We start from the raw sequence: 10,241 nt of genomic DNA on the forward strand, positions 1-10,241 counted from the left end.
GTGCTCACTTTGGCAGCACATATACTAAAATTGGAACTAGACAGAGATTGGCATTGCCCCCGAGCAAGAATGACACGCAAATTCGTGAAGCCTTCAATAAAAAATAAAATAATTTTGTTTTCCCAATCTGTGTCTCTTTTAAGCCCCACAGGATAGAAATGTCCTAAAATAAGAAATTAAATAAGAGGGGAAGCCCCATGATCTGTTCTGGTTTTTTTGGGTGGTGGTGGTGGTGGTGTTTTTTAATGGGTCTCTCAGGATTCCACCAGACCCACTTCCCAGCCGCTGTGTGGTCTGGGCCTGAGAACACCAAGCCCCCCGACCTGCGGCCCACGCCCACCCACCTCCCAGCCTCGGCAGCGCTTTCCCAGGATTCACATGGTAATGAAGGCATCCATCTTCTCCCAGACACACACTGGGCCCTGCGACCCTCCCAGGGCCCACACAATGGCCCACAGCGCCGCGGCCCCACCACCTGTTGGATTTTCCCAGGGAAGGGAGTGAGGGGGTGGAGGGGAAGGGCAGTCCGTCTCTTCCCAGCCCCCAGCCCCATTTGCACCCTGGTCGCAAGAGTCACTCAGCGAGGGCACCCATGTCCTCGGACTCTCAGTCCATCCTCAGCACCCTGTTTCCTCATCCTCAAACTGCAAGGTGGTTGGGAGGATTCTAATGGGAATGGTAGTAAGGGCACGCTCAGGAACTGTGGATTGCCAGACAAAGAGAGCAAAAGGCCGGGCGCAGTGGCTCACGCCTGTAATCCCAGCACCTTGGGAGGCCGAGGAGGGCGGATCATGAGGTCAGGAGTTCGAGACCAGCCTTGCCAAAATGGTGAAACTCCCATCTCTACTAAAAATACAAAAATTAGCCAGGCGTGGTGGCGCGCGCCTGTAATCCCAGCTACTCAGGATCTGAGGCAGGAGAATCGCTTGAACCCGGGAGGCAGAGCTTGCAGTGAGCCGAGATCACCCCATTACACTCTAGCCTGGGCAACAGAGCGAGACTCCATCTCAAAAAAAAAAAAAAGCCATCAATAATAATGAACTTGATAATGACTAATTAATAATAAACAGGCTCATGCCTGTAATTCTGACACTTTGAGAGGGCAAGGCGGGAGGATTGCTTGAACCCAGGAGTTCGAGACTAGCCTAGGCAACATAGCGAGATCCCCTCTCTACACAAAGTACAAAATAATAATAATAAATAATAATAAGCCCGGACAAGGTGGCTCACACGTATAATCCCAGAACTTTGGGGGTGGAAGCAGGTGGATTTCTTGAGGCCAGTAACTTGAGACCAGCCTGGGCAACACCTGTCTCTAAAAAAATACAAAAATTGGGCTGGGCATGGTGGCTCCCGTCTGTAATCCCAGCACTTTGGGATGCTGAGGCAGGCAGATCATGAGGTCAAGAGATGGAGACCATCCTGGCCAACATGGTGAAACCCAATCTGTACTAAAAATAGAAAAATTAGCTGGGTGTGGTGGCATGCACCTGTAGTCCCAGCTACTTGGGAGGCTGAGACAGGAGAATCCCTTGAACCAGGAAGCGGAGGTTGCAGTGAGCCAAGATCGCGCCACTGCACTCCAGCCTGGCAACAGAACGAGACTCCGTCTCAAAAAAAAAAAAAAAAAATTGGCCAGGCTCCAGGGCTCATGCCTGTAATCCCAGCACTTTGGGAGGCCACAGCAGGTAGATCACCTGAGGTCAGGAGTTCAAGACCAGCCTGGCGAACATGGTGAAACCCCATCTCTACTAAAAGTACAAAAATTAACTGGGCGTGTTGGAGGGTGCTTTTAATTCCAGCTACTCAGGAGGCTGAGGCAGGAGAATCGCTTGAATCTGGGAGGCAGAGGTTACAGTGAACCAAGATTGCACCACTGCGCTCCAGCCTGGATAACAGGGTGAGACCCTGTCTCAAAAAAAAAAAAAAAAAATATATATATATATATATATATATACACACACACAAAAATTAGTCAGGGCCCGGCGCAGTGGCTCAAGGCCTATAATCCCAGCATGTTGGGAGGCCGAGGCGGGCAGATCACGAGGTCAAGAGATCGAGACCATCCTGGCCAACATGGTGAAACCCTGTCTCTACTAAAAATACAAAAATTAGCCGGGAGTGGTGGTGCTTGCCTATATTCCCATCTACTCAGGAGGCTGAGGCAGGAGGAGACTTGCTTGAACCCCAGAGGCAGAGGTTGCAGTGAGCCTAGATCACACCAATGCACTCCCGCCTAGCAACAGAGTGAGACTCCGTCTCAAAAAAAAAAAAAAAATTAGCTGGGATTTTAGATGTGTACCACCACATCCGACTAATTTTTATATTTTTAGTAGCGACGGGGTTTTGCCAAGTAAGCCAGGCTGGTCTCGAACTCTTAACCTAAGTGATCTGTCCACCTCGGCCTCCCAAAGTGCTGGGAATACAGGTGTGAGCCACCACACACATCCGAGTTGTACAATTTAAATGGGTGAATTGTATGGTATGTAAATCATCTCTCAATAAACCTGTTAAAGAAAAAAAAGGGGGCTGGGCGCAGGGGCTCACACCTGTGATCCCAGCACTTTGGGAGGTCAAGGCGGGTGGATCACGAGGTCAGGAAATCAAGACCATCCTGGCTAACATGGTGAAACCCTGTCTCTACTAAAAATACAAAAAATTAGCCAGGCGTGGTGGCATGTGCCTGTAATCCCAGCTATGCGGGAGGCTGAGGCAGAAGAATCGCTTGAACCCGGGAGGTGGAGGTTGCAGTGTGCCAAGATTGTGCCACTGTACTCAGCCCGGGCGACAGTGCGAGACTGCATTTCAAAAAAAAAAAGGTAAATTCTAGAAATGCTCCTGTTTCTGAGCACCCAGTACAATGATAAGGCAATCACTACCTCCAAGGTCCCCACTTCCCATATCCCTCCCCCACTGCACTCCCATCCCACTTCCAGGTGGCTATGACTGAGCAACTGTTAGACCTAATTAATCATGGGTCCAGGTGAGTTTTGCCCACTTGTTGTTCACAGATGTCTCCAAACTACACAATCTCAGAGTGGGTAAAAACCCCAGGGCCATAGGGCTTTTTTAAATCTTTTCTGGATCCAGACCTCTCCCCTTTATATTTTAATTTCATTTCATTTTTGAACATGTATTACCTAATACATGTTCCTGATACAACGCTGAAAAACAACGGATGTCTCCCTTCTTCCCTATTGGAGGCAGCCACAGTCATCAGTTTCCTAGTGAGATACAAGCAAATACATATGTAATTTTGTTTGTTTGTTTGTTTGTTTGTTTTTTTAAGAAACTGGGTCTAGGCTGGCCTAGAACTCCTGGGCTCAAGTGATCCTTGGCCTCAGCCTCCAAAGTAGCTGGAGCTACAGGAGCATGCCACCATGCTCCACTTCAGACACAAGTGGTGTTTCCATACAGGGTCAGTTAAAAACAACAAAAAACACTGATGGTGATGAGACATGAATACTAATAGGTGGTCACATGAGAATAGAAAATTGCAGGCTAGGTGTGGTGGCTCACACATGTAATTCCAACGCTTTGGGAGGCCAAGGAAGGAGGACCTCTTGAGGCCAGAAGTCCAAGACCAGCCTGGGCAACATAGTGAAACTCCGTCTCTACAAAAAAATACAAATATTGGCCAGGCGTGGTGGCTCACACCTGTAATCCTAGCACTTTGGGAGACTGAGGTGGGTGGATCACTTGAGGTCAGGAGTTCGAGACCAGCCTGGCCAACACGGTGAAACCCCATCTCTACTAAAAATACAAAATTAGCCAGATGTCGTGAGGCACACCTGTAATCCCAGCTACTTGGGAGGCTGAAGCAAGAGAATCGGTTGAACCCAGGAGGCAGAGGTTGCAGTGAGCTTAGATTGTGCTACTGCACTCCAGCCTGGGCAAAGAGCAAGACAACATCTCAAAAAAACAAAACAAAACAAAAAAAACAAAAAACTAGCCAGGTGTGATAGTGCAAGCCTATAGTCCCAGTTCCTCAAGAAGCTGAGGCGGGAGGATAAATTGAGCCTGGGAAATCGGAAGCCTTGACTCCCGTTTCTGGATGGGAGAGGTAGCTAAATCTTTTTTTTTTTTTTTTTTTTTTTTTTTTTGTGACGGAGTCTGGCTCTGTTGCCCAGGCTGGAGTGCAGTGGTGTGATTTCAGCTCACTGCTACCTCTGCCTCCTGGGTTCAAGTGATTCTCCTGCCTCAGCCCCTGAGTAGCTTGGATTACAGGTGCCTGCCACCACACCCGGCTAATTTTTGTATTTAGTAGAGACAGGGTTTCACCATGTTGGCCAGGCTGGTCTTGAACTCCTAACCTCAGGTGATCCTCCCACCTGGGCCTCCCAAAGTGCTGGGATTACAGGAGTGAGCCACCGCGCCTGGCGCCTAATTTTTATCACCAGATGAGATCACAGATATTGCACTTACTGTGTTGTCCCCCACAGAATAAAAACCGCACAAGACTGAGACCTCTGTTGATTCTGTTCACTATATACAAGCGTAAAACCAAAAATAAAATGCTAGGGGCCCCCAACCGTCTGAACGGACCCCTCCTCTCTGCCAAGAGCATTCCAAAATGAATTTGAAAAATGAGTTTAGGCCACGATGGAAGCGGGTGAGGGGGAAGCGTCGAACTTGTCTCATTACACCCTCCTTCCTTTTGGAATTCAGGAAAAGCTGACTAGCATTAACATCAACACAGACGTTAAGTCTGATAAGAAACATTTACAGTCTATTCTTACTTTAACCTGCCACCTGGAGGTTTCATCTGCATAATAAAACCTTGGTCGCCACAACCACTTATTGTAACCCAGACATTCCCTTCTACAACCCTGGGCACACTCCTGAGGCTGTGTCATGGGTACATCCTTAACCTCGGCAAAACAAAAGTTCTTTTTTTTTTTTTTTGAGACGGAGTCTTGCTCTGTCGCCCAGGCTGGAGTGCAGTGGTGCAATCTCGGCTCACTGCAACCTCCGCCTCCTGGGTTCAAATGATTCTCCTGCCCCAGATTCCCAAGTTGCTGGGATGACAGGCGCGAACCACCATGCCCAGCTAATGTTTGTATTTTCAGTAGAGATGGGGTTTCACCATGTTGGCCAGGCTGGTCTCAAACTCCTGACGCCAGGTGATCCATCCGCCTCGATCTCCCAAAGTGCTGGGATTACAGGCGTGAACCACCAAGCCCAGCCGTTTTTGTTTGTTTGTTTGTTTGTTTTATTTTTTCAATGTAGAGACAGGGTCTCCTTGTGTTGCCCAGGCTGGTCTCAAACTCCTAGGCCCAAGCAATCCATCTGCTTTGGCCTCCTAAAGTGCTACTATTACAGGTGTGAGCCACTGTGCTAGGCCAAAATAAACTTTCTAAATTGATTAAGACCTGTTTCAAATGCTTTTGGGTTCACACCAGTCATAATAGATTAGTACAACAACAATATTCTGCTCACTGTAATATGCCAGCGCTGGCCCACAGCCTGGCAAGCAAGAGATGCTCCACAGCTTCCAGAATCCTGGACTCCAGCCCCAGCCCTGCCTGGTACTCGCTGCCACCGTGGACAAGTTACTTATCACTCAGGAGCTCCCTGTTCATAGTCCCTAACCTGAAAGGGATTTTTTTTTTGAGACGGAGTCTCACCCTCTCGCCCAGGCTGGAGTGCAATGGCGAGATCTCGGCTCACTGCAACCTCAGCCTCCGGGTTCAAACGATTCTTCTGCCTCAGCCTCCAGAGTAGCTGGGATTACAGGTGCCCGCCACCACGCCCAGCTTTTTTTTTTTTTTTTTTTTTTTTTGTGAGAGGGAGACTCGCTCTGTCGCCCAGGCTGGAGTACAATGGCGTGATGTCTTCTCACTGCAAGCTCCGCCTCCCGGGTTCACGCCATTCTCCTGCCTCAGCTTCCCGGGTAGCTGGGACTACAGGCGCCCGCCACCACCACGCCCGGCTAATTTTTTGTATTTTTATAGAGACGGTGTTTCACCGTGTTAGCCAGGATGGTCTCGATCTCCTGACCTCGTGATCCGGCCGCATCGGCCTCCGAAAGTGCTGGGATTACAGGCGTCAGTCACCGCGCCCGGCCTACGCCCAGCTATTTTTTATATTTTTAGTAGTGACGGGGTTTTACCATGTTGGCCAGGCTGGTGTCGAACTCCTGAGCTCGTGATCCGCCCGCGTTGGCCTTCCAAAATGCTGGGATTACAGGCGTGAGCCACCGCACCCGGCGGATTGATTTTTTTTTTTTTTTTTTTAGCTTTTTCATTCTGTCTCGGCTGCTTAAATCAGAATAGAGACGACCTTCAGCACAGAGTGGCTGTAAGAATTAAATAAGATAATGCTTTAAAGCGCTGGTAAGAGCTTTATAAATATCAGCGAACACTGCTGCCACTATGCTCATGGTGGTGTGGCAGACAGCGGGGTGCAGAAGAAGAGGGGTGGGGGGAAGGCGGTCACATAGGGGAGGGGGGGTTCAGACCAGATTCCTGAGATGTCATTTTTAGTACTCTCCAGCAAGAAGGTGGGACGGCTGGTGTGGTGGAGGAGGCTAGAGGTACAAGCTTCACCTGAGATGTCCTTAGACCCTGACCTCAGCTCCCACCGTCCTAGTGGTGCCGGGCGGCGGCCACGCCAGCCGCACCTTCCCCCGGCCAGCGCAGAGCTGCCGCTGGGGAAGGGCGGAGGGAAGGCAAGCTGGTTTTTCCCAGGCTCCCCCCGCTCCTGGAACATCTGGCCGCGAACATCTGCCCTTCGCTTTTGTGGCGCGGCCGCAGGCCGGCCTCGCACCCATCTGCCGCCTCACCGGCCCCCGCCCCATCTGCGCGCCGCTCCCCTGGGGCGGTTCCTGGCGCCCTCACCCCCGCCCGCCGGGCCTGGTTCCCACGGGCCGAGTGCGGGAAGCCGGGGCGGCCCATCTGCCGCGAGCGGCTGCCAGGCGCGGCGGGTCCAGCGCTGAGGCGTCCCCAAAGGGCGGGACCGGCGCCCAGCAATGTCTTTCAGGCGGGTGCGCCCCCGAACAAAGTCGGGGAGCACGGCCTCTCCCCGCGCGGCTGGACCCAAAGTCGCTGCCCGGGGCTGCTGGGTTCAAGGGCGGCCGCCGCCCCTCCTGCTTCTCCCCAGAAGGGCCCGCGTGCCCCCCTGTCCGCCGCCCAACACCCGCTCTTCCTCCCGCACCGAACACTTCGGGCTCACTGACGCGCCGTCTCCATCCTAAGCCCCAAACCTTCAAAGTGCAGGAGACAACTGTCACGTCACCCTGCAAAAAATACTAACGTCTGATAATATAAAACGCTGGTGTGGACGTGGGAAAATAAAAACTGCCAACTGCGTTGGCCCCTCAGCCTGGAATACCCCTTGTCCTCATTGCCTGCTTAACTCTTGATTTTGTGAAATATAAAAAGTACCGAGAAATATAGCGATTTATGTTCCTAATACCACATTCCCACCACCCAGGACTGACAACTGTCAGCTGTATTTGCGCCTATTTCTCCTCCTCCAAAGAACAAACCTTTACAGATAGTGCTCCTGTCTTTTTGTGTTTTTTGTTTTGTTTTGTTTTGAGACAGAGTCTCGCTCTGTCCCCAGGCTAGAGTGCAATGGCGCAATCTCGGCTCACTGCAACCTCTGCCTCCCGGGTTCAGGCAATTCCCCTGCCCCGTAGTCCTCCCCAGTAGCTGGGACTACAAGCGCATGCCACCACACCCAGCTAATTTTTGTATTTTTAGTAAAGACGGAGTTTCACCATGTTGTCCAGGATGGTTTCAATCTCTTGACCTCATGATCCGCCCGCCTCAGCCTCCCATAAAGCTGGGATTACAGGCATGAGCCATCGCCCCCGGCCTTTTTGTGTTTTTTGTTTGTTTGAGACAGAGCCTCACTCTGTCACCCAGGCTGGAGTGGTGCAGTGGTGTGGTCACAGCTCACTGCAGCCTTGAACTCCAGGGCTCAAGGGATCTGCCCACTGCAGCCTCCACAGTAGCTGGGACTAGAGGTGCCCATCACCAGGAGCAGCTAATTTTTGTTTTGAAGAGACAGGTCTCACTATATTGCCCAGGCTGGTCTGGAAGTCCTGGGCTCAAGTGATCCTCCCGCCTTGGCCTCCCAAAGTGCTGGGATTACAGGCATGAGCCAGCAAACCGAGCCACTAGCCTTCTTTTAACCAGGGCCCTCTTCCCTTTTCTCTAAGACTATTTGCCACCCCACCCACCATGCAATCCCCCAATTACTGTTAATATAATGACTTGGGTATGTTTTCTTCCAGGTTATGTTTCTTGTTACTTTTACTACATGTAAATAAATTAGCATTGTGTGTGTTTTTAAATTTATACTTCTAAAAAAATCATTCTGCATTTTCCCTAAGCAACATTTTATTATGCAGGTATCTAGCAGAATACACACAGACATAGCTCATTCCTGTTCAATGCTGGGTACGATTCCATCGCCATTTCCCTGTTTTCTTGTCACTGGACAAGTATGTAGTTTTCAATTTTGGGGTTTTTTTTTTTTTTTTTTTAATTAAAATAGACATGGAGTCTCGCTATGTTGACCTGGCTGGTCTTGAACTCCTGGCCTTAACTGATCCTCCCATCTCGGCCTCCCAAAATGCTGGGGTTGCAGGCATGAGCCACTTGCAACCGGCCTAGTTTTCAATTTGTTGTTGTTGTAGAAATGGCTGTCACATTCTTGCCCACATCTGCTTTCTTGTGTGCAGGACTCCCAGGGTATGTCCGTGGGAGTGAATCACTGGCTCGTAGGGTGTTTTCAAATGTTCACTTTTGGTGGCTATTGCCAAATTGAGTTCCCAAGTGGTCATACCAGTTTACACACCCACCAGCACTGGATGAGTGTTATTTTCCCACATGCTCACCAACATTTTTTTTTTTCTTTGAGATGGAGTCTCGCTCTGTCGCCCAGGCTGGAGTGCAGTGGTGCGATCTCGGCTCACTGCAAGCTCCGCCTCCTGGGTTCACGCCATTCTCCTGCCTCAGCCTCCGGAGTAGCTGGGACCACAGGCGCCCGCCGCCACACCCAGCTAATTTTTTTGTATTTTTAATAGAGACAGGGTTTCACCGTGTTAGCCAGGATGGTCTCAATCTCCTGACCTCATGGTCTGCCCGCCTCGGCCTCCCAAAGTGCTAGGATTACAGGCGTGAGCCACTGTGCCTGGCTTCACCAACATTTTCTATATTATCAGACTTTAAACTTTTGTTTTATTAATTTTTTTCTTTTTGAAGACAGACCTATATTTTAATTTTATTTTTTGAGACAGCATGTCACTTTGTCACCCAGGCTGAAGTGCAGTGGCAGCATCTTTGCTCACTGCAGCCTCAACCTCCCAGGCTCAAGTGATCCTCCTGCCTCAGCCTCCCTGGTAGCTGGGACTACAGACATGCCATCATGCCTGTCTAATTATTTCCTTAAACTATTTTCTTTTTTTTTTTTGAGACGGAGTTTCGCTCTTGTCACCCAAGCTGGAGTGCAATGGCGCGATCTCGGCTCACCGCAAACTCCGCTTCCCGGGTTCAAGCGATTCTCCTGCCTCAGCCTCCCGGATAGCTGGGATTACAGGTGCCTGCCACTATGCCCGTCTAATTTTTGTATTTTTAGTAGAGACTGGGTTTCACCATGTAGGCCAGGCTGGTCTTGAACTCCTGACCTCAGGTGATCCACCTGCCTTGGCCTCCCAAAGTGCTGGGATTACAGGTATAAGCCACCACACCCAGCCCTTTAAAATATTTTCTGGAGATGAGATCTCACTATATTGCCCAGTCTGGTCTCAAAATCCTGCGTTCAAGTCATCCTTCCACCTTGGCCTCCCAAAGTGCTGGAATTATTGGTGTGAGCCACGTGCCAAGCCAGACTTTAATGTTTTTTGCAGGGTGACACGGCAGTTGCCTCCTGCTGACATCCCAGATATGCAAATGCTGGGGCTCAGGAGCATCTGCCTAACCCTTCCTCACTTTGTCTGTCTCAGCTGGACTATCACCTCCTCCTTCAGGAAGGCCTCCCCAGTCTACCTTAGCTGACTGGCAGCTTCCCATAACCTCGTGTGCTTTCCCATCACAGCACTGGGAACTTGAGGGGTGACTGTCTCATTATGGTCTGTCTTCCCCAGCGGACTGTGAGCTCCCCAGGAAGAGGTCACATTTGTAGGGCCACTGAACAGGCTGAAAGGAACACAAAGTTGCTACAAATAGTACTTTTGTGGAAGGCTCCATCTACTTGAAGTAAAGAGTTCCTTTCTCTAATTCCTACAAGGT

General features: G+C 50.3%; 1 pseudogene; it reads left to right on the forward strand.

The window, feature by feature from the left end:
- On the forward strand, window positions 1–116 carry LOC112438070 (U6 spliceosomal RNA; annotated as a pseudogene).
- The last annotated feature ends 10,125 nt before the right edge of the window (window positions 117–10,241 follow it).

Source organism: Pan paniscus, chromosome 21 (genome assembly GCF_029289425.2).
Source record: "Pan paniscus chromosome 21, NHGRI_mPanPan1-v2.0_pri, whole genome shotgun sequence".
NCBI classification, from domain to species: Eukaryota; Metazoa; Chordata; class Mammalia; order Primates; family Hominidae; genus Pan; species Pan paniscus.